Source organism: Festucalex cinctus, chromosome 12, assembly GCF_051991245.1.
Source record: "Festucalex cinctus isolate MCC-2025b chromosome 12, RoL_Fcin_1.0, whole genome shotgun sequence".
Taxonomy (NCBI): domain Eukaryota; kingdom Metazoa; phylum Chordata; class Actinopteri; order Syngnathiformes; family Syngnathidae; genus Festucalex; species Festucalex cinctus.
This window is the reverse complement of record NC_135422.1, coordinates 28,090,534-28,117,108: the sequence shown is the minus strand read 5'-3', so window position 1 is coordinate 28,117,108 and position 26,575 is coordinate 28,090,534. Positions and strand designations below refer to the sequence as shown.

Below are 26,575 nucleotides of genomic sequence, written 5' to 3'. Positions count from 1 at the left end.
GTTTTACCGATTCAACGTCTTATCATCATAGCTCTTTTTTTTTATTTTATTTTTTTATTTTTTTTGTGTGTGTGTGTGTGCGTGCGTTTGCATGTGTGCGTTTGCGTGCGTGCGTTTGCGTGCGTGCGTGCGTGTGCGTGCAAATACGTATAAATTTATACTCATTAATTCACCTAAAGCCTTATAAATATCCCATTACCCTTCGCCTTAACCAGGTACTTCAGAATCTTGCCAGAGTCGTGAGGTTTAAATGGTCAGGAGACCAGAGAAAAGGTCAGAAAAAAATAAAGAGAAAAGAAAGATAAATCAAAGTGAAATCCAGCACCGACCAAACACTTCCTGCCTTCCCCATGATTACAAAATCAAAGTGTTACGCCAACCCCGGAAGCCTCTAAATTTCAGCAAATTTAGCGAGATCTCAAGAGACCAGAGGAAAAACTAAAGAGAGGAAGGAGGGAGGGATCGATAAGGCAGAGTGAGATCCATAGAAGCCAGTACATCCAATCCATCAAAGTGAAATCCAGCACCAACAAAACCCCTCCTGCGTGGTTACAAAACCAGAGTCTTATGCCAACCCCAGAAACCTCAAACTTCCAATAAATTGAGATCTCAAGTGACCAGAGGAAAAACTAAAGAGAGGAAGGAGGGAAGGATAGATAAAGCAAAGTGAGATCCACAGACACCAGCACCCACTGATTCAAGGGGCTGTGGGAGGGAGAGGCTACTTCTGTTGAGTTTCAGTAGATGCTGGTGCGACGGATCTGGCATGCATAAGGACCACCACCAAAGAAAGAAGCCGTCAACCGCGGTCCAGCAATTAATCTTTGGTAAAACTTTCATTTTTATAGTAGCTATCCGTCCTATTAAAGAGTTCGGAAGATTATTCCAGCGCTCCAGATCACTACGGATACTATCCAATAATGGTAAAAAATTTAGAGAAGTTAATTCAGTTAACTTTGGTGAAATTTTAACACCTAAGTATTTTAAATTACCTGTAGGAAAGGAGTAGTGTGGATCCTGACTTGTAGGATTCCATGAATTTTCTGTAATAGGTAATAATGTTGATTTTGTCCAGTTAATAGAGTAATCTGATAAGTGAGAGAATTTAGTTATTAAGTTAAATGTTTCCCCTAGCGAGATAGCAGGTTCTTCTAAATAGAGTAGTATATCATCGGCATATAGATTAATTTTATGTTCTATTGGCCTGGAGTGGATTCCTTGGATCCGTCTATCCTGACGTATAGCTAATGCAAGCGGCTCAATAAATATAGCAAATAATAAAGGAGACATTGGGCACCCTTGTCTTGTTCCCCTTTGTAGAGTAAAACTCTGTGATGTAATCCCATTAGTAGTAACTGTAGCTTTAGGAGAATCATATAATATCGAGACCCATTGAATGAATGACTCCCCGAAGCCGAATTTAATTAAGACAGCAAAGAGGAAGGACCAGTTAACTTTATCGAAGGCTTTTTCTGCATCCAGCGAAATAACAATTGCCTTTTTATCATACCGCTGTGACATACTAATCAAGTTAAAGAGCCTCCTAATATTATTAGTAGAATGACGACCTTTAATAAAACCTGTTTGATCGCTATGAATAATTGTCGAGATTGCTGTCTCTAGTCGAGATGCCAAGGCCTTAGCGATAATTTTAATATCGGTATTAATTAGTGATATCGGTCGGTAACTTGACGGGAGGGTGGGGTCTTTTTCTGGCTTTAATAAAAGTTTAATTGCTGCTATATTCATATCTTGACGTATATCACCCTTACTTTTAATTTCAGTTACTACTCTTAGAAATAATGGAGCAAACATTAACCAGAAATGTTTAAAAAATATAGCCGGATAGCCGTCTGGACCAGGTGCTCTGCCATTAGGCATACTGTCTAAAGCACGATACAACTCATCTATAGTAAGCGGGGCATCTAGAATATCTTTTTGTTCAATAGATAACTGAGGTATATTTAAGCTATTTAGGAATACCTCAATATGTTCAGGGTTAGGTCTATTAATTTCTGAGTATAGATTTCGATAATAGTTATAAAAAATATGGTTAATTTCTTCTGGTGATTGTGTGCATTCACCATTTATATCTTTAATAGCCGTTATAAGAGATTTTTCCCGATTCCGTTGAAGTTGATTTGCCAGGAATTTACCTGATTTATTATTATGTTCAAAATTATTATATCTCAACTGTTGTATTATAAACTCTGTCTTTTTAGATAACATGTTATCTAACTGTATTCTGTCGTTCTATCCATATTTGATTATTTGGGTTTAATGCATATTCATCCGTTAGTTGTTTCTTTTTATAAGTTGAATATGATATAATTTTCCCTCTAATTACCGCTTTCCCTGCTTCCCAGAGAAGAGATGGAGATATATTTGGAGAGTCATTTATTTCCAAAAAATCTGCCCACTCCCTTCTAATAATTTTATCAAACTCTACGTCTTTCAGTAATGAGATGTTAAAACGCCATATCGGGGGAAGTTTAAAGGTAGAGTCAATTTGTAGAGTGAGGGAGACTGGTGCATGATCACTTATAATTATAGAATGTATTTTTATAGCAGTTTTATCAACAATAGAATTATTTGTAAGGAAAAAAATCAATTCTTGAGAATGAACGGTGCACCGCAGAGAAGAAAGTAAATTCCTTCTTAGTTGGGTTTTGAAGTCTCCAGCCATCGCTGAGGCCAAAATCCTCCATATATTCATCTATTACTTTAGCGGATCGTAATCGCCTTGTATATATCGTATTATTAGAACGATCTATTAACGGGTTTAAGACCGTGTTAAAATCACCTCCAATAATAATAGTAGAATTTGTTGCTAAATCGAGTAACCGAGAGAAAAATTCATGGAAAAAATCCGGGTCATCATTATTTGGGGCATATAAATTACCAATTGTATATACTTTATTAAATATAGTTACCTGGATAATAATATATCGGCCCTCTAAATCTGTTACTATATTATTTAGAGTAAAGAATAAATTCTTATGTATAAGTATAGAGACACCTCTTTGTCTACTATTATAGGAGGCAGAGTAAACTTGACTAAAATTTTTATCTATAAATAATTTTTCTTCTGATTTTTGTAAGTGGGTTTCTTGTAGGAGACAAATATCTGCCTTAAATTTTGAGAGATGGTCTAAAATTTTTATTCTTTTTGCCTGGGAGCGAGCGCCACACACATTCCAGGAGACCAGAACTAATTTCTGCATACAAGCAATATAGACTCAGTCTTATGTATACATCTATATAAGCTGCTTATTAATATTAACATATTGTAGGATAGCAAAAGAGTAATTAGGCAATTTATATAATTTATATAAAGAGAGAGATAACAAGTAGATAAGTATAATAGTGAAGAAACGAGGGGGGAAGTGAGTGTGAAGGAAATCTGTGGGGGATTCAACATAACAATACACCAGTAAATAGTGACCTAAGCGAGATTATTATTTTTATTATTATTATTATTTTTATTTTTTTAAGAATATATTTTTATATTATTATTATTATTATTATATAGCCTATACATGATATAAATTCATATTCTCAGTTTCGTAACCCATTATCCATACATATACATACATATACATACACATATATATACATATACATATATATACATATATACACATATACATACACATACATATACATACGTCAAATAATCACACAATACTCGGCTCTACCAATTATCAGTTAGAACAGCCAAGGGGTCGAGGTTGGGTTTCGGAATAGCTGGCCGTCGATATATAATTTATCAACGACCATCGAAGTCCGTTTACCCTCCTGTCTATTTTGTTTCATTATAGGAAACAGTACTTTTCGCCGCTCGTTTATCTCTCTTGGGAATTGATCATTCATCCCGAAAGATGTCCCTTTAAGCTCCCGTCCTTTACTTTTTACCAATTCTTTATGTTTAAAATGTTCGAACTTAGCAATAATAGGACGGGGCTTATTGCCCTTACGAGCTCCGAGCCGGTGTACACGGTGAAAAGAGATATTATTTACCGTCTCCTGAGGGATCTTTAGCGATAATGTCATAAATTTTTTTATCTCTCTCTCTGGATTATCTGGGGTATTTTCGGATCTACCTGAAAATATTAGATTTTCCCGCATACTACGGGATTGAACATCTAAGACCGTTTCCTTTAGCATTTTATTTTCCTTTTTAATCGTCTCCAACTCGGCTGTGACAGCGACGAGAGAGGAGCGTAGCTCGGAATTATCTCGTTGGAGATCGCTTACCTGTTGGCTAACGAATTCCAAACTTGCCTTTAATTCTTTGACGTCCTCGCGGATAAGACAGAGGACGTCAAGTTTTTTATTTATGGAATCCAGCATACTCACCGATACGTCGGCGGTTACTAAATCGTCCGTATCTGTTGACGAGTCATTTTTCCTTTTTTTCGAAGGATTATCACGACTAGCCGCCAGATCATCCATCGCGCAGCTATAAAAATAATCGTCAATAAAGCGTTCGAGGTCGTCCACACTGGATAATATTTCCGATCTTTCTTAGAAAAGAAAAAAATCGAATTTATCTAATCGTTAAATTCGGGTTTAATTAGAAATATAAAGCTAATTCTATTTTAGCAGCAGGACGCCGCCATGTTAGATTTTCCCAGTCTCGCTACCGGTCTCGCGATAGTCACAGCATCTCGCGATGTTGAATATTTTAAATAGGGATAGTTAAAAAATCGATTCGGCTGCCTATTGAATCGATTCGAGAATTGAGTGCTGTAGTATTGCGATATATTGCCGAATCGATTTTTTTTTAACACCCCTAATTACTAGTAATACTTCTGCTATTAATACTACTACTACAAGTAATTAGTAGTTAACTAGTAATACTACTACTACAACAACTACTACTAGTAGTAGTAATTAATAGTTACTTTGTAATTTTCATAGTTCATCTTTCAATTTCCTCCATTAGCATTCAGCTATTAGCATTCAGCTTTCAGCATTCCCACACAATTTCTCCATTAAATTGCACTTAGTCTAGTTGTGAATGTGTAATTTTGCTTCGCAGTCTAGTTTTTCCTTGTAAAATCCCACCTGTTTCTTGCATTTTAACATGTTCTTGACTCGCAAACAAAGTCAACAGTATGCAGCTTTGAAGCTATGAAGACGGCTGCCAACTGATGGTGCCATCTTGACACTATTTGTTTCCGTTTTTAGTGTCCCTTGTCGCTTGCCATACTGTGAGAACACGGGGAGCTGCGTAATAAACATAACCGTCCACGGTAGGGGTGTTAAAAAAAAATCGATTCGGCGATATATCGCGATACTACATCGCGCGATTCTCGAATCGATTCAATAATCGGCAGAATCGAAATTTTTTTTTTTTTTTTTTTTTTTTTTTTTTTAGGATTCACACCTTGAGCATGGAAGAATGTTATATGAACGGCACATTAAGCCTTAATATTTTTATTTTAATGCTGTTCAAATGTGAAACAGATTGCAAACTGTTTGTGTACAGTGGCTCACGGTTATAAGCCTCAAGTTTTAGATAAATATATTCATACAAATCTTACAGTGTACATGTACAAATTTACTGATAGTATTTTCTAAATTTGAATGGAAAAAAATCGCAACAATCGACTTATAAATTCGTATCGGGATTAATCGGTATCGAATCGTGACCATTCGTATCGGGATTAATCGGTATCGAATCGAATCGTGACCTGTGAATCGTGATACGAATCGAATCGTCAGGTACTTGGCAATTCACACCCCTAGTCCACGGTGTACTAATTTGTCTCTCATTATTTGCATTTTACAAATACAAATTGCCCCCGTGAGACCCCACATTTTGTACATGCCAGGAACAATCACTGTCAGTCTTTAAATTTATCCAGTGAGGTCGGTGGGTTGTGAAAAAATGAGCAACAACTTCTGGTGCTCCTTTGAAAACCATAACAAAAGGTACGTGCGCAACGTGTGAGCAACGGTAAAACCTCGACAGTGAGTTGACTCAACAAACAGTGTAAATTTGCATCATGTGGGCTGATCAATTGCCGCATATGAGCTGTACATGCTGCTTAATGCTGTGGAGGTTCCACCTCTCCAGACACATTAACATGTGTTTTTTTTTATCCATCTTCACGTTTGCTGCTGATAGAAGAGATCACTCTGGCTTTGATGTGATTCAGTTTGGTTGGTGTGCTGTAAAGGATTAGAAGCAGGAGAGATGATAAACACACACTTTGTCATGCGTGTGTATGTGGGATAGCTTTGATGTTGCCTCCAGACCAAACATTTCTCACCAATAAAGCGTTTTATAATAATGCTTGGTATGGGTGTGCAGTTTAGGCGTCCAATGACTAAGCTACTCTAACAATTTGTGACTGCTTGGACTCCAGAGCACAATGTTGTGGAATATGAAGAACAGTCTTTACTTACAAAGGAACAAATCAACCAGACAAATTGTCAAATGAAGAGCATTATCAAAGCATAGGAAAAAGAGTGGACAGTTACATGACAGTTAAAGTGTTTCCCCTTTGTAGCTGGCTTGTCACATAGTGTTGTTTGTGCTATGCAGCGTTGGGAAAGCTTATTTTATGCACAAACTAAGTTGAAAATTCTGCTCAAAAACTGTAAAATGAAGCATGTATATATATATATATATATATATATATATATATATATATATATATATATATATATATATATATATATATATATATATATATATATATTAGGGGTGTTAAAAAAAAACGATTCGGCGATATATCGCGATACTACATCGCGCGATTCTCGAATCGATTCAATAATCGGCAGAATCGATTTTTTTGTATTATTATTATTAGGGCCCGAGCAGCGACCGCTGCGAGGTCCCTATTGTTCCTGAAGGAATTCTTATTAGGGCCCGAGCAGCGGCGGCGGCGGTGCCGCTGCGAGGCCCTATTGTTTTTGTAGGAATTCTTATTATTATTAGGGCCCGAGCAGCTACCGCTGCGAGGTCCCTATTGTTTTTCGATCGGATTATTATTATTATTAGGGCCCGAGCAGCGACCGCTGCGAGGTCCCTATTGTTTTTGTAAAAATTATTATTATTATTATTATTATTAGGGCCCGAGCAGCGACCGCTGCGAGGTCCCTATTGTTTTTGTAAAAATTATTATTATTATTATTATTATTATTATTATTATTATTATTATTATTATTCTTTATTCTCCGCAAACAATCGCTATTTTGGGTACCTAAATATTCACGAAAACTCACCGAACTTTGCACACTCCTCAGGTCCGGCGAAAAATTTTATATTATGAAGTCGTTATAACAATGCGACTCGATAGCGCCCCCTAGCGTAGAAAAATAAAAACCAAGCCCGGCACGTTTGAGCTAGAGCAACAAAAATTGGCAGGCACGTGTAGTACCCCGAGACGCACAAAAAAGTCTCTTGGGACAATGTAGCTAAAATGTACAGGAAGTGAGCTATGAATTTTTTAATGTCCAATTTTGGCCTATTTTGGCACATTCACTGTGGTCATGCTTTTTCCCCCTTTGCAAACATTTTTCATCCAATTGACTTCAAACTTGGCATTTATCATCTCAAGACCTGAGAGAACAACTGGGCAAAACATCTTGCCTTTTTGAAATACTATATGACGGGGGCGGGGCATCAAATATTGGCTTTAAAATTTCATTTGTCGAGAAAGAGCAAATGCTTAATAACTCCCATGTTCAAGCTCCAAAAAATCTCAAACTTCTCAGGCAACGTAATAGTCACGGCCTGAAAACATCTATATGATAAAATTCAGTTATACATATAGCGCCACCTAGTGGTTACAATAAATGTCATACTTTACGTTTTTAGCTACTGTGCTGAGCTTGTTGAAGGGATCCATTTGAAAATTGGTCAGAAAAGCCTTAAGATGTTGATCATGCCCCACACCGAATATTGTAACTTTTCGCCAAAGGGCGTGGCCGCTACGGTGACGCAAAGTCTGAAGATTTTTCGTGAAAATAAAAGCTGCATTAACTTGACCGAGATGATCCTATCTTCTCAAAATTTCACACATTTGATGAGAGTCCAGCCCTAAAGACATCTACTGACTTATATTTCATCTAACTGATAGCGCCACCTAGTGGCAATTTTTTTTCTTACGAATTTTCTTCTACGTTTTTCTCCAAACACGTTAACTGGACCTACCTCATATTTGCTCAGATGAGGGTTTCGGCCTTCATGATGTCACAACACGAAGTTTGTGAGTTTTCGCGAATTGCTGTGGGTGTGGCTAAGCGCTGTTCGCCAAGAAAACAACGCCAGTTTTGAGGGTCTAAACATGCACAGAAACTCATGAAACTTGGCACACACATCTGGCCTGGTAAAATGAGCCATATTTTATTGTTGATTGTGCTATTTTTTACAAAAATGACTCAATAGCGCCCCCTAGAAGTTTTTAACAAAGCAGCCCCGGTTGTACGTTTAAGCAAGAACGACGAATATTTTTAGGTGTATGAGGGAGCCCAAGTCCTACAAAAAAGTGTCTTGGACCCATATGCTAAAATGAACAGGAAGTGAGCTATGAATTTTTGAATGTCCCATTTTTTACGATTTTTGCACATTCACAGGGGGCAGACTTTTGCCCACTTCTCCTACACGTTTCATCGGACTGAGTTAAGACTTGGCCTGGACCATGTCAAGACCTGAGCCAACGACAGGGGGAAAAATTTTGACTTTTCGAAATACTATATGATGAGGGCGGGGCATCAAATTTTGTGTTTCGCAATGAAAAAGGATATGCTTGATAACTCCCCGGTACATGCTCCAAAAAATCCCAAACTTGACATGTATGTTTATCGTCAAGGCCTGAAGTTATCTCTGTGACAACATTCAGTTATATATGCAGCGCCACCTAGCCCTTGAGGAATAAAAAAAAAATACCCCACATACGGTATTTTGTACAAAAAATGTACACTCATTCTAAGTGTGATAACGAAGTCATTTCTGAATATTCTTTTAGTTTCCACCACTCAAAATGTTCACTGGCATCAGACTTATCCAAACATATATATATTTTTATTTATTTTTGATAGCCTCTATGGACATTAAAAGCAATATCGTGAATGAAGGATATGCTTAATAACTCCACGGTACATGCTCCAAAAAAAATCCCACACTTGACATGTATGCTTATAAGCAAGGCCTGAAGGTATCTCTATGAAAACATTCAGTTATAAATACAGCGCCACCTAGCCCTTGAGGCTTATATAAAAAAAATAAAAATACCCCACATATGGTATTTTGTACAAAAAATGTACACTCATTCTAAGTGTGATAACTAAGTCATTTATGAATATTCTTTTAGTTTCCACCACTCAAATTGTTCACTGGCTTGACACCGATCCAAACGTATGTACGTTTCCATTTTGTTTTATTCATTTTTGATTGCCCCTTTGGACAATAAAAGTAACATTGTGCAATGAGTACAACGAGCGATGATGTGTATATACACTTTTACAAAAAAATACCAATCAGGGCAACTCATTGCCTAAAAATAAAAAAGGACGCTGATTTTTGCAGGTCTTAACAATCACCAAAACCCGTTGAGCTTGACACACACACTGGCAAAAAAATATTCTACATGTAAACGTTTATTATGCCCTTTTCAAAGAAATTTTGCTTCCAATATGCCAGTACCCCAATGTGCCAGTACCCCAACATGCAAGTACCACAACGTGCAAGGACCCCAACGTGGCCCGGGCTGCGAGGGCCCTTTATAGCTGCTCGCAGCTCTAGTTAGGGCCCGAGCAGCGACCGCTGCGAGGTCCCTATTGTTTTTGTAAAAATTATTATTAGGGCCCGAGCAGCGACCGCTGCGAGGTCCCTATTGTTTTTGTAAAAATTATTATTATTATTATTATTATTATTATTATTATTATTATTCTTTATTCTCCGCAAACGATCGCGATTTTGGGTACCTAAACATTCACGAAAACTCACCGAACTTTGCACACTCCTCAGGCCCGGCGAAAAATTTGATATTATTAAGTCGTCATAACAATGCGACTCGATAGCGCCCCCTAGCGTAGAAAAATAAAAACCAAGCCCGGCACGTTTGAGCTAGAGCAACAAAAATTGGCAGGCACGTGTAGCACCCCGAGACGCACAAAAAAGTCTATTGGGACCATGTAGCTAAAATGTACAGGAAGTGAGCTATGAATTTTTTAATGTCCAATTTTGGCCTATTTTGGCACATTCACTGTGGTCATGCTTTTTCCCCCTTTGCAAACATTTTTCATCCAATTGACTTCAAACTTGGCATTTATCATCTCAAGACCTGAGAGAACAACTGGGCAAAACATCTTGCCTTTTTGAAATACTATATGACGGGGGCGGGGCATCAAATATTGCCTTTAAAATTTCATTTGTCCAGAAAGAGCAAATGCTTAATAACTCCCATGTTCAAGCTCCAAAAAATCTCAAACTTCTCAGGCAACGTAATAGTCACGGCCTGAAAACATCTATATGATAAAATTCAGTTATACATATAGCGCCACCTAGTGGTTACAATAAATGTCATACTTTACGTTTTTAGCTACTGTGCTGAGCTTGTTGAAGGGATCCATTTGAAAATTGGTCAGAAAAGCCTTAAGATGTTGATCATGCCCCACACCGAATATTGTAACTTTTCGCCAAAGGGCGTGGCCGCCTCGGTGACGCAAAGTCTGAAGATTTTTCGTGAAAATAAAAGCTGCATTAACTTGACCGAGATGATCCTATCTTCTCAAAATTTCACACATTTGATGAGAGTCCAGCCCTAAAGACATCTACGAACTTATATTTCATCTTACTGATAGCGCCACCTAGTGGCAATTTTTTTTCTTACGAATTTTCTTGTACATTTTTCTCCAAACACGTTAACTGGACCTACCTCATATTTGCTCAGATGAGGGTTTCGGCCTTCATGATGTCACAACATGAAGTTTGTGAGTTTTCGCGAATTGCTGTGGGTGTGGCTAAGCGCTGTTCGCCAAGAAAACAACGCCAGTTTTGAGGGTCTAAACATGCACAGAAACTCATGAAACTTGGCACACACATCTGGCCTGGTAAAATGAGCAATATTTTATTGTTGATTGTGCTATTTTTACAAAAATGACTCAATAGCGCCCCCGAGAAGTTTTTAACGAAGCAGCCCCGGTTGTACGTTTAAGCAAGAACGACGAATATTTTTAGGTGTATGAGGGAGCCCAAGACCTACAAAAAAGTCTCTTGGACCCATATGCTAAAATGAACAGGAAGTTGGCTACGAATTTTTGAATGTCCCATTTTTGACTATTTTTGCACATTCACAGGGGGCAGACTTTTGCCCACTTCTCCTACACGTTTCATCTGACTGAGTTAAGACTTGACCTGGACCATGTCAAGACCTGAGCCAACGACAGGGGGAAAAATCTTGACCTTTCGAAATACTATATGATGAAGGCGGGGCATCAAAATTTGTGTTTCGCACTGAAAAAGGATATGCTTAATAACTCCCCGGTACATGCTCCAAAAAATCCCAAATTTGACATGTATGTTTATCGTCAAGGCCTGAAGCTATCTCTATGACAACATTCAGTTATATATGCAGCGCCACCCAGCCCTTGAGGCATAAAAAAAAAATACCCCACATACGGTATTTTGTACAATAAATGTAAACTCATTCTAAGTGTGATAACGAAGTCATTTATGAATATTCTTTTAGTTTCCACCACTCAAAATGTTCACTGGCATCAGACTTATCCAAACATATATATATATTTTTATTTATTTTTGATAGCCTCTGTGGACATTAAAAGCAATATCGTGAATGAAGGATATGCTTAATAACTCCACGGTACATGCTCCAAAAAAAATCCCACACTTGACATGTATGCTTATAATCAAGGCCTGAAGGTATCTCTATGACAACATTCAGTTATAAATACAGCGCCACCTAGCCCTTGAGGCTTATATAAAAAAAATAAAAAATACCCCACATACGGTATTTTGTACAAAAAATGTACACTCATTCTAAGTGTGATAACTAAGTCATTTATGAATATTCTTTTAGTTTCCACCACTCAAATTGTTCACTGGCTTCACACCGATCCAAACGTATGTACGTTTCCATTTTGTTTTATTCATTTTTGATTGCCCCTTTGGACAATAAAAGTAACATTGTGCAATGAGTACAACGAGCGATGATGTGTATATACACTTTTACAAAAAAATACCAATCAGGGCAACTCATTGCCTAAAAATAAAAAAGGAAGCTGATTTTTGCAGGTCTTAACAATCACCAAAACCCGTTGAGCTTGACACACACACTGGCAAAAAAATATTCTACATGTAAACGTTTATTATGCCATTTTCAAAGAAATTTTGCTTCCAATATGCCAGTACCCCAATGTGCCAGTACCCCAACGTGCAAGTACCCCAACGTGCAAGGACCCCAACGTGGCCCGGGCTGCGAGGGCCCTTTATAGCTGCTCGCAGCTCTAGTTATTATTATTATTATTAGGGCCCGAGCAGCGACCGCTGCGAGGTCCCTATTGTTTTTCGTTCGAATTATTATTATTATTATTATTATTATTATTATTATTATTATTATTATTATTCTCCGTAAACGATCGCATTTTTGAGTACCTAAACATTCACGAAAACTCACCAAACTTTGCACACTCCTCAGGCCCGGCGAAAAATTTTATATTATGAAGTCGTCATAACAACGCGACTCTATAGCGCCCCCTAGCGTAGAAAAATAAAAACCAAGCCTGGCACGTTTGAGCCAGAGCAACGAAAATTGGCAGGCACGTGTAGCACCCCGAGACGCACAAAAAAGTCTATTGGGACCATGTAGCTAAAATGTACAGGAAATGAGCTATGAATTTTTTTATGTCCAATTTTGGCCTATTTTGGCACATTCACTGTGGTCATGCTTTTTCCCCCTCTGCAAACATTTTTCATCCAATTCACATCAAACTTGGCATTTATCATCTCAAGACCTGAGAGAACAACTGGGCAAAAAGTCTTGCCTTTTCGAAATACTATATGATGGGGGCGGGGCATCAAATATTGTCTTTAAAATTTCATTTGTCCAGAAAGAGCAAATGCTTAATAACTCCCATGTTCAAGCTCCAAAAAATCTCAAACTTCTCAGGCAACGTAATAGTCACGGACTGAAAACATCTATATGATAAAATTCAGTTATACATTTAGCGCCACCTAGTGGTGACAATAAATGTCATACTTTATGTTTTTATCTACTGCGCTGAGCTCGTTGAAGGGATCCAGTTGAAAGTTGGTCAGAAAAGCCTTAAGATGTTGATCATGCCCCACACCGAATATTGTAACTTTTCGCCAAAGGGCGTGGCCGCTACGGTGACGCAAAGTCGGAAGATTTTTCGTGACAATAAAAGCTGCATGAACTTGACAGAGATGATCCTATCTTCTCAAAATTTCACACATTTGATGAGAGTCCAGCCCTAAAGACATCTACGAACTTATATTTCATCTTACTGATAGCGCCACCTAGTGGCATATTTTTTTTCTTACGAATTTTCTTGTACATTTTTCTCCAAACACGTTAACTGGACCTACCTCATATTTGCTCAGATGAGGGTTTCGGCCTTCATGATGTCACAACACGAAGTTTGTGAGTTTTCGCGAATTGCTGTGGGCGTGGCTAAGCACTGTTCGCCAAGAAAACAACGCCAGTTTTGAGGGTCTAAACATGCTCAGAAACTCCTGAAACTTGGCACACACATCTGGCCTGGTAAAATGAGTAATATTTTATTGTTGATTGTGCTATTTTTACAAAAATGACTCAATAGCGCCCCCTCGAAATTTTTAACGAAGCAGCCCCGGTTGTACGTTTAAGCAAGAACGACGAATATTTTTAGGTGTATGAGGGAGCCCAAGACCTACAAAAAAGTCTCTTGTAACCATATGCTAAAATGAACAGGAAGTGAGCTACGAATTTTTGAATGTCCCATTTTTGACGATTTTTGCACATTCACAGGGGGCAGACTTTTGCCCACTTCTCCTACACGTTTCATCCGACTGAGTTAAGACTTGACCTGGACCATGTCAAGACCTGAGCCAACGACAGGGGGAAAAATTTTTACTTTTCGAAATACTATATGATGAGGGCGGGGCATCAAAATTTGTGTTTCGCAATGAAAAAGGATATGCTTGATAACTCCCCGGTACATGCTCCAAAATATCCCAAACTTGACATGTATGTTTATCGTCAAGGCCTGAAGTTATCTCTATGACAACATTCAGTTATATATGCAGCGCCACCTAGCCCTTGAGGCATGAAAAAAAAATACCCCACTTACGGTATTTTGTACAAAAAATGTACACTCATTCTAAGTGTGATAACTAAGTCATTTATGAATATTTTTTTAGTTTCCACCACTCAAAATGTTCACTGGCATCAGACTTATCCAAACATACATATTTTTGTTATTTAGTTTTATGTATTTTTGATAGCCTCTATGGACATTAAAAGCAATATCGTGAATGAAGGCTATGCTTAATAAATCCACGGTACATGCTCAAAAAAAAATCCCACACTTGACATGTATGCTTATAATCAAGGCCTGAAGGTATCTCTATGACAACATTCAGTTATAAATACAGCGCCACCTAGCCCTTGAGGCTTATATAAAAAAATAAATAAAATACCCCACATACGGTATTTTGTACAAAAAATGTACACTCATTCTAAGTGTGATAACTAAGTCATTTATGAATATTCTTTTAGTTTCCACCACTCAAATTGTTCACTGGCATCAGACTTATCCAAACATATATATATTTTTATTTATTTTTGATAGCCTCTATGGACATTAAAAGCAATATCGTGAATGAAGGATATGCTTAATAACTCCACGGTACATGCTCCAAAAAAAATCCCACACTTGACATGTATGCTTATAATCAAGGCCTGAAGGTATCTCTATGACAACATTCAGTTATAAATACAGCGCCACCTAGCCCTTGAGGCTTATATAAAAAATTAAAAAAAATACCCCACATACGGTATTTTGTACAAAAAATGTACACTCATTCTAAGTGTGATAACTAAGTCATTTATGAATATTCTTTTAGTTTCCACCACTCAAATTGTTCACTGGCTTCACACCGATCCAAACGTATGTACGTTTCCATTTTGTTTTATTCATTTTTGATTGCCCCTTTGGACAATAAAAGTAACATTGTGCAATGAGTACAACGAGCGATGATGTGTATATACACTTTTACAAAAAAATACCAATCAGGGCAACTCATTGCCTAAAAATAAAAAAGGACGCTGATTTTTGCAGGTCTTAACAATCACCAAAACCCGTTGAGCTTGACACACACACTGGCAAAAAAATATTCTACATGTAAACGTTTATTATGCCATTTTCAAAGAAATTTTGCTTCCAATATGCCAGTACCCCAACGTGCCAGTACCCCAACGTGCAAGTACCCCAACGTGCAAGGACCCCAACGTGGCCCGGGCTGCGAGGGCCCTTTATAGCTGCTCGCAGCTCTAGTTATTATTATTATTCTTCTTCTTCTTTATTCTCCGCAAACAATCGCGATTTTGGGTACCTAAATATTCACGAAAACTCACCGAACTTTGCACACTCCTCAGGTCCGGCGAAAAATTTGATATTATGAAGTCGTTATAACAACGCGACTCTATAGCGCCCCCTAGCATAGAAAAATAAAAACCAAGCCCGGCACGTTTGAGCTAGAGCAACGTAAATTGGCAGGCACGTGTAGCACCCCGAGACGCACAAAAAAGTCTATTGGGACCATGTAGCTAAAATGTACAGGAAGTGAGATATGAATTTTTTAATGTCCAATTTTGGCCTATTTTGGCACATTCACTGTGGTCATGCTTTTTCCCCCTATGCAAACATTTTTCATCCAATTGACTTCAAACTTGGTATTTATCATCTCAAGACCTAAGAGAACAGCTGGGCAAAAAGTCTTGCCTTTTCGAAATACTATATGACGGGGGAGGGGCATCAAATATTGCCTTTAAAATTTCATTTGTCCAGAAAGAGCAAATGCTGAATAACTCCCATGTACAAGCTCCAAAAAATCTCAAACTTCTCAGGCAACGTAATAGTCACGGCCTGAAAACATCTATATGACAAAATTCAGTTATACATATAGCGCCACCTAGTGGTTACAATAAATGTCATACTTTACGTTTTTAGCTACTGTGCTGAGCTCGTTGAAGGGATCCAGTTGAAAATTGGTCAGAAAAGCCTTAAGATGTTGATGATGCCCCACACCGAATATTGTAACTTTTCGCCAAAGGGCGTGGCCACTACGGTGACGCAAAGTCTGAAGATTTTTCGTGACAATAAAAGCTGCATTAACTTGACCGAGATGATCCTATCTTCTCAAAATTTCACACATTTGATGAGAGTCCAGCTCTAAAGACATCTACTAACTTACATTTCATCTAACTGATAGCGCCACCTAGTGGCAATTTTTTTTCTTACGAATTTTCTTCTACGTTTTTCTCCAAACACGTTAACTGGACCTCCCTCATATTTGCTCAGATGAGGGTTTCGGCCTTCATGATGTCACAACACGAAGTTTGTGAGTTTTCGCGAATTGCTGTGGGCGTGGCTAAGCGCTGTTCGCCAAGAAAACAACGCCAGTTTTGAGGGTCTAAACATGCACAGAAACTCCTGAAACTTGGCACACACATCTGGCCTGGTAAAATGAGCAATATTTTATTGTTGATTGTGCTATTTTTACAAAAATGACTCAATAGCGCCCCCTCGAAATTTTTAACGAAGCAGCCCCGATTGTACGTTTAAGCAAGAACGACGAATATTTTCAGGGGTATGAGGGAGCCCAAGACCTACAAAAAAAGTCTCTTGTACCCATATGCTAAAATGAACAGGAAGTGAGCTACGAATTTTTGAATGTCCCATTTTTGACGATTTTTGCACATTCACAGGGGGCAGACTTTTGCCCACCTCTCCTACACGTTTCATCCGACTGAGTTAAGACTTGGCCTGGACCATGTCAAGACCTGAGCCAACGACAGGGGGAACATTTTTGACTTTTCGAAATACTATATGATGAGGGCGGGGCATCAAAATTTGTGTTTCGCAATGAAAAAGGATATGCTTGATAACTCCCCGGTACATGCTCCAAAAAATCCCAAACTTGACATGTATGTTTATCGTCAAGGCCTGAAGTTATCTCTATGACAACATTCAGTTATATATGCAGCGCCACCTAGCCCTTGAGGCATGAAAAAAAAATACCCCACATACGGTATTTTGTACAAAAAAAGTAAACTCATTCTAAGTGTGATAACGAAGTCATTTATGAATATTCTTTTAGTTTCCACCACTCAAAATGTTCACTGGCATCAGACTTATCCAAACATATATATATTTTTATTTATTTTTGATAGCCTCTATGGACATTAAAAGCAATATCGTGAATGAAGCATATGCTTAATAACTCCACGGTACATGCTCCAAAAAAAATCCCACACTTGACATGTATGCTTATAATCAAGGCCTGAAGGTATCTCTATGACAACATTCAGTTATAAATACAGCGCCACCTAGCCGTTGAGGCTTATATATAAAAAAAACAAAAAAACACATACGGTATTTTGTACAAAAAATGTAAACTCATTCTAAGTGTGATAACTAAGTCATTTATGAATATTCTTTTAGTTTCCACCACTCAAATTGTTCACTGGCTTCACACCGATCCAAACGTATGTACGTTTCCATTTTGTTTTATTCATTTTTGATTGCCCCTTTGGACAATAAAAGTAACATTGTGCAATGAGTACAACGAGCGATGATGTATATATACACTTTTACAAAAAATACCAATCAGGGCAACTCATTGCCTAAAAATAAATAAGGACGCAGATTTTTGCAGGTCTTAACAATCACCAAAACCCGTTGAGCTTGACACACACTGGCAGATAAAATATTCTACATGTAAACGTTTATTATGCCATTTTCAAAGAAATTTTGCTTCCAATATGCCAGTACCCCAACGTGACAGTACCCTAATGTGCCAGTACCCTAACGTGCAAGTACCCCAACGTGCAAGGACCCCAACGTGGCCCGGGCTGCGAGGGCCCTTTATAGCTGCTCGCAGCTCTAGTTAGGGCCCGAGCAGCGACCGCTGCGAGGTCCCTCTTGTTTTTGTAAGAATTCTTCTTCTTCTTCTTCTCCGTAAACGATCGCATTTTTGAGGGCCGAAACATTTACGAAAACTCACCAAACTTTGCAGTCTCTTCGTTCCCGGCGAAAAATTTGATATTATGTAGTTGCCATAACAATGCGACTCTATAGCGCCCCCTAGCGTAGAAAAATAAAAACCAATCCCGGCCCGTTTGACCTAGAGCTACGAAAATTGCCAGGCACGTGTAGCACCCCGAGACGCACAAAAAAGTCAGTGGAAGCCATTTCCTAAAATGTACAGGAAGTGAGCTATGAATTTTTGAATGTCCAATTTTGGCCCATTTTGGCCCATTCACTGTGGTCATACTTTTTCCCCCTTTGCAAATATTTTTCAGCCATTTGACTTCAAACTTGCCATGTGTCATCTCAAGACCCAAGACAACAACTGGGCAAAATATCTTGACTTTTTGGAATACTATATGACGGGGGCGGGGCATTAAATATTGCCTTTAAAATTTAATTTGTCCACAAAGACAAAATGCTGAATAACTCCCATGAACAAGCTCCAAAAAATCTCAAACTTCTCATGCAACTTAATAGTCACGGCCTGAAAACATCTATATGATACAATTCTGTTATATATATAGCGCCACCTAGTGGTGACAATAAATGTCATACTTTACGTTTTTAGCTACTGTGCCAAGCTCTTTGAAGGAATCCAGTTGAAAATTGGTCAGACAAGCCTTAAGATGTTGATCATGCCCCACACCGAATATTGTAACTTTTCGCCAAAGGGCGTGGCCTCTACGATGCCGCAAATTCTGGTAATTTTTCGTGGCAATAAAAGCTGCTTTTACTTGATCCAGGTAATCCTATCTTCTCAAAATTTCACACATTTGATGAGAGTCCAGCCCTTAAGACATCTTCGAACTTATATTTCATCTTACTGTTAGCGACACCGTCTGGCAATTTTTTTTCTTACGATTTTTCTTAAATGTTTTTCTCCAACCACATTAACTGCACCTACCTCATATTTGCTCAGATGAGGGTTTCGGTCTTCATGATGTCACAACACGAAGTTTGTGAGTTTTCGCGAATCGCTGTGGGCGTGGCTAAGCGCTGTTCGCCAAGAAAACAACACCAATTTTGAGGGCCTAAACCGGCACAGAAACGCATGAAACTTGGCACACACATCTGGCCTGGCAAAATGAGCGATATTTTATCCTGGATTGTGCTATTTTTACAGAAATGACTCAATAGCGCCCTCTAGAAAGTTTTAATGAAGCAGCCCCGGTTGTACGTTTAAGCAAGATCTACGAAAATTTTTAGGTGTATGAGGGAGCCCAAGACCTACAAAAAAGTCTCTTGGACCCATATGCTAAAATGAACAGGAAGTGAGCTACGAATTTTTGAATGTCCCATTTTTTACGATTTTAGCACATTTACAGGGGGCATACTTTTGCCCACTTCTCCTACACGTTTCATCCGACTGATTTCAGACTTGACCTGGGCTATGTCAAGACCTGAGCTAACGACAGGGAGAAAAATCTTGACTTTTCTAAATACTATATGATGAGGGCGGGGCATCAAAATTTGTGTTTCGCAATGAAAAATTATATGCTTAATAACTCTCCGGTACATGCTCCAAAAAATCCCAAACTTGACATGTATGTTTATAGTCAAGGCCTGAAGCTATCTCTATGACAACATTCAGTTATATATGCAGCGCCACCTAGCCCTTGAGGCATGAAAAAAAAATACCCCACTTCCGGTATTTTTACAAAAATTGTAAACTCATTCTCAGTGTGATCACGAAGTCATTTATGAATATTCTTTTACTTTCCAACACTCAAAATGTTCACTGGCATCAGCCCTAACCAAACATACATATTTTTGTTATTTAGTTTTATGTATTTTTGATAGCCTCTATGGACATTAAAAGCAATATCGTGAATGAAGGCTATGCTTAATAACTCCCATGTACATGCTCCAAAAAATCCCATACTTGAAATGTATATTTATAGTCAAGGCCTGAAGGTATCTCTATGACAAAATTCAGTTATAAATACAGCGCCACCTAGTCCTTAAGGCATAAAAAAAAAAAAAAATGCCTCACTTACGGTATTTTTGCAAAAATTGTAAACTCATTGTAAGTGTGATAACTAAGTCATTTATGAATATTCTTTTACTTTCCACCACTCAATGTGTTCACTGGCATCAGACCGATCCAAACATATGTACTTTTTTAATTTAGTTTCATTTTCTTTGATCGCCTCTATGGACAATAAAAGCAACATTGTGCAATGAGTACGAGCAATGATGTGTCTATATATACTTTTACGAAAAATACCAATCAGGGCAACTCATTGCCTAAAAATAAAAAAAGACGCTGATTCTTGCAGATCTTAACAACCACCACAACCCATTGAGCTTGACACACTCATCACACCTGGCAAAAAAATAAAAATCCACATGTTTATCATGCCATTTTCAAAGAAATTCTGCTTCCAATGTGCCAGTACCCCAATGTGCAAGTACCCCAACGTGCAAGTACCCCAACGTGGCCCGGGCTGCGAGGGCCCTTTATAGCTGCTCGCAGCTCTAGTTATTATTATTCTTCTTCTTCTTCTTCTTCTTTATTCTCCGCAAACGATCGCGATTTTGGGTACCTAAACATTCACGAAAACTCACCGAACTTTGCACACTCCTCAGGCCCGGCGAAAAATTTGATATTATTAAGTCGTCATAACAATGCGACTCGATAGCGCCCCCTAGCGTAGAAAAATAAAAACCAAGCCCGGCACGTTTGAGCTAGAGCAACAAAAATTGGCAGGCACGTGTAGCACCCCGAGACGCACAAAAAAGTCTATTGGGACCATGTAGCTAAAATGTACAGGAAGTGAGCTATGAATTTTTTTATGTCCAATTTTGGCCTATTTTGGCACATTCACTGTGGTCATGCTTTTTCCCCCTTTGCAAACATTTTTCATCCAATTGACTTCAAACTTGGCATTTATCATCTCAAGACCTGAGAGAAAAAACTGGGCAAAACATCTTGCCTTTTTGAAATACTATATGACGGGGGCGGGGCATCAAATATTGCCTTTAAAATTTCATTTGTCGAGAAAGAGCAAATGCTTAATAACTCCCATGTTCAAGCTCCAAAAAATCTCAAACTTCTCAGGCAACGTAATAGTCGCGGCCTGAAAACATCTATATGATAAAATTCAGTTATACATATAGCGCCACCTAGTGGTTACAATAAATGTCATACTTTACGTTTTTAGCTACTGTGCTGAGCTTGTTGAAGGGATCCATTTGAAAATTGGTCAGAAAAGGCTTAAGATGTTGATCATGCACACCGAATATTGTAACTTTTCGCCAAAGGGCGTGGCCGCTACGGTGACACAAAGTCTGAAGATTTTTCGTGAAAATAAAAGCTGCATTAACTTGACCGAGATGATCCTATCTTCTCAAAATTTCACACATTTGATGAGAGTCCAGCCCTAAAGACATCTACTGACTTATATTTCATCTAACTGATAGCGCCACCTAGTGGCAATTTTTTTTCTTACGAATTTTCTTCTACGTTTTTCTCCAAACACGTTAACTGGACCTACCTCATATTTGCTCAGATGAGGGTTTCGGCCTTCATGATGTCACAACACGAAGTTTGTGAGTTTTCGCGAATTGCTGTGGGTGTGGCTAAGCGCTGTTCGCCAAGAAAACAACGCCAGTTTTGAGGGTCTAAACATGCACAGAAACTCATGAAACTTGGCACACACATCTGGCCTGGTAAAATGAGCAATATTTTATTGTTGATTGTGCTATTTTTACAAAAATGACTCAATAGCGCCCCCTAGAAGTTTTTAACGAAGCAGCCCCGGTTGTACGTTTAAGCAAGAACGACGAATATTTTTAGGTGTATGAGGGAGCCCAAGACCTACAAAAAAGTCTCTTGGACCCATATGCTAAAATGAACAGGAAGTGAGCTATGAATTTTTGAATGTCCCATTTTTGACAATTTTTGCACATTCACAGGGCGCAGACTTTTGCCCACTTCTCCTACACGTTTCATCTGACGGAGTTAAGACTTGACCTGGACCATGTCAAGACCTGAGCCAACGACAGGGGGAAAAATCTTGACCTTTCGAAATACTATATGATGAAGGCGGGGCATCAAAATTTGTGTTTCGCACTGAAAAAGGATATGCTTAATAACTCCCCGGTACATGCTCCAAAAAATCCCAAACTTGACATGTATGTTTATCGTCAAGGCCTGAAGCTATCTCTATGACAACATTCAGTTATATATGCAGCGCCACCTAGCCCTTGAGGCATAAAAAAAAAATACCCCACATACGGTATTTTGTACAAAAAATGTAAACTCATTCTAAGTGTGATAACTAAGTCATTTATGAATATTCTTTTAGTTTCCACCACTCAAAATGTTCACTGGCATCAGACTTATCCAAACATATATATATTTTTATTTATTTTTGATAGCCTCTGTGGACATTAAAAGCAATATCGTGAATGAAGGATATGCTTAATAACTCCACGGTACATCTCCAAAAAAAATCCCACACTTGACATGTATGCTTATAATCAAGGCCTGAAGGTATCTCGATGACAACATTCAGTTATAAATACAGCGCCACCTAGCCCTTGAGGCTTACATAAAAAAAAAAAAAACACATACGGTATTTTGTACAAAAAAATGTAAACTCATTCTAAGTGTGATGACTAAGTCATTTCTGAATATTCTTTTAGTTTCCACCACTCAAATTGTTCACTGGCTTCACACCGATCCAAACGTATGTACGTTTCCATTTTGTTTTATTCATTTTTGATTGCCCCTTTGGACAATAAAAGTAACATTGTGCAATGAGTACAACGAGCGATGATGTATATATACACTTTTACAAAAAATACCAATCAGGGCAACTCATTGCCTAAAAATAAAAAAGGACGCTGATTTTTGCAGGTCTTAACAATCACCAAAACCCGTTGAGCTTGACACACACTGGCAAAAAAAATATTCTACATGTAAACGTTTATTATGCCATTTTCAAAGAAATTTTGCTTCCAATATGCCAGTACCCCAACGTGCCAGTACCCTAACGTGCAAGTACCCCAACGTGCAAGGACTCCAACGTGGCCCGGGCTGCGAGGGCCCTTTATAGCTGCTCGCAGCTCTAGTTATTCTTATTATTATTCTTCTCCGCAAACAATCGCATTTTTGAGACACTAAACGTGACCAAAAACTCACCAAACTTTACACGCACATCAGGCCTGGCGAAAAATTTGATATTTTAAAGTCGCCATACATGATAACAGAAAAATGGTTCCTTAGCGCCCCCTACATAGGTTAAACGGATCCCTGTCCCGCTACGATTGTCCGACGGCTATGAAAATTGTGTGGCACCTGTAGCACATCCCAATGAACAAAAACCTCTTTGAAGTGTGTACCCTAAAATAGACAGAAAGTGAGGTATGAGTATTTAAATGTCCAATTTTTGCCAATTTTTGCACATTTACAGGGGTCATACTTTTGCCCGCTTCTCCTACACGGTTAACCCGATTGACTTCAAACTTGGGATGTACCATCTCAACACCTGGGACAACATCATTGTGAAAAATGAAAAGTTTTTGATATACTATATGACGGCGGCGGAGCATCAAATTTAGAGTTTAAAAATTCTTACTTCACGAAGCATTGCCGGTTGTACGTTTAATCTAGAGCTACAAAAATTGGTACACATATGTAACAGGCTATGACCTACAAAAAACTCTTTTTGAACCATATGCTAAACCTAACAGGAAGTCCACCATTTTGATTTATTTTGGAACGTGTTGCCATTTTTTTGGCCATTTCATTGGGGTCTTATTTTAACGAACTCCTCCTACAGTGTTTATCCGATCATCTTCAAACTTGGTGTGATTCATCTTAAGATGTTGAAGATGAAAAGTTATTGAAAGCTTTGTATTTCGTCGCACGCTGTTGTCATGGCATGCACTGTTTTTAAAGGAAAAAAATATATCCTTCAAGAAGCATTCCCATTTGTACGAAGCAGCTAGAGCTATGAAAATTTGTAGACATATGTAACAGCCCAAGATGTACAAAAAAGTCTCTTGGTGCCCTGTGCTAAACCCAACAGGAAGTCCCCCAGGGGCCGGGCATCACATTTTGAGCTAAAAAACTCCTCTTTAACAAAGCATACCCGGCTGTACGTTTCACATAGAGTTACCAACATTTGTAGAGGTGTATAACAGCCCTCGAGGTACAAAAAACTCTTTTTGAACCATATGCTAAACCTAACATGACGTCCGCTATTTTGATTTACTTTGGAATGTGTTGCCATTTTTTTTGGCCATTTCATAGGGGTCATATTTTAACAAACTCCTCCTACAGAGTTTATCCGATCATCTTCAAACTTGGTGTGATTCATCTTAAGATGTTGAAAATGAAAAGTTATTGAAAGTTTTTTATTTCGTCACACGCTGTTGTCGTGGCATGCACTTTTTGCAAAGGAAAAAAAATCCTTCTTAATGAAGCATTCCCAGTTGTACGAAGCAGCTAGAGCGACGAAAAATTGTAGACATATGTAACAGCCCAGGATGTACAAAAAAGTCTCTTGGTGCCATGTGCTAAACCCAACAGGAAGTCCCCCAGGGGCCGGGCATCACATTTTGAGCTAAAAAACTCCTCTTTAACGAAGCATTCCCGGTTGTACGTTTCACCTAGCGCTATGATAATTTGCAGGCATACATAAGAGCCCGTGATGTACAAAAAAAGTCTCTTGGAACCATGTGCTAAACAAAACAGGAAGTCTGCCATTTTGATTTATGATGGGATTTGTTGCCATTTTTTGTGGCCTTTTTCAGGGGTCATATTTTAACGAACCCCTCCTACAAAATTTATCCGACTGTCTTCAAACTTGGTGTGTTTCATCTTAAGATGTTTAAGATGCAAAGTAATCGAAAGTTTTTTATTTTGTAACACGCTGTTGCCATAGCAATGCATTGTTTGTCAAGTGCTGCTTTTTTTTTTTTTATACACATGAAAACTCATGAAACTTTGCAAACACATCAGACTTGTCATGAACATGAATTTTCAGAGATTTATTGTGCAATTTGCAATAAATAGCGCCCTCTAGACATTTTTATGAAGCATTTCCGATTGTATTATTATGCTAGACCTACAAAAAAGTATTATGTAGCCATTTGCCAAACCAAAGAGGAAGTCCGCTATTTTGATTTTATTTTGGGAAATATACATCATTTTTGGCCTTTTTCATTAAACTTTGCACAGAAAAGGCATGGAAAAAACTAACATTTTAAATGGTCCTTGTTCCATGTAACAGTTGTCAAGTGCTGCTTTTTTTTTTTTTTTTATACACATGAAAACTCATGAAACTTTGCAAACACATCAGACTTGTCATGAACATGAATTTTCAGTGATTTATTGTGCAATTTGCAATAAATAGCGCCCTCTAGGCATTTTTATGAAGCATTTCCGATTGTATGATTATGCTAGACCTACAAAAAAGTATTATGTAGCCATTTGCCAAACCAAAGAGGAAGTCCGCTATTTTGATTTTATTTTGGGAACTATACATCATTTTTGGCCTTTTTCATTAAACTTTGCACAGACAAGGCATGGAAAAAACTAACATTTTAAATGGTCCTTGTTCCATGTAACAGTACCCCAACGTGCCAGTACCCTGACGTGCAAGTAACCCAACGTTGTGCTCAATAGCGCCCTCTATGCATTTTTATGGAGCATTTCCAATTGTATGATTCAAGCGATACACAACTAAAGATGACTTGACCTAGATTTGTGAAAACTGGGAGGCATACCTATTAGCTTAAGACCTACAAAAAGTATTCTGTAGCCGTATGCTAAACCTAAAAGGAAGTCCGCCATTTTGAATTTATTTTGGGAATTGCGCACCATATTTTGCGTTTTGATTAAACTTTGCACACACAAGGCTTGTCAAAAACATTTTAGATGGTCCTTGTCCTATTTTACAGTACCCCAACGTGCCAGTACCCCGACGTGCAAGTACCCCAACGTGGCCCGGGTTGCGAGGGCCCTTTATAGCTGCTCGCAGCTCTAGTTATTATTATTCTTCTTCTTCTTCTTCTTTTTCTTTGTTATTATTCTTTTCCGCAAACAACCACATTTTTGAGGCACTAAACATGAACGAAAACTCACCAAACTTTACACGCAGATCGGGTCTGGCGAAAAATTTGATATTTTAAAGTCGCCATACATGATAACAGAAAAATGGCTCTGTAGCGCCACCTACATAGGTTTAACGGATCCCTGTCCCGCTACGATTGTCCTATGGCTACGAAAATTGTGTGGCACCTGTAGCACATCCAGATGAACAAAAACCTC

General features: G+C 38.3%; 1 protein-coding gene across 2 annotated transcripts in view; it reads left to right on the top strand.

The window, feature by feature from the left end:
• Positions 1 to 26,575, top strand: part of LOC144031454 (transcription regulator protein BACH2-like) — a 152,055-nt gene that overhangs the window by 7,847 nt on the left and 117,633 nt on the right. The window lies entirely within an intron of this gene.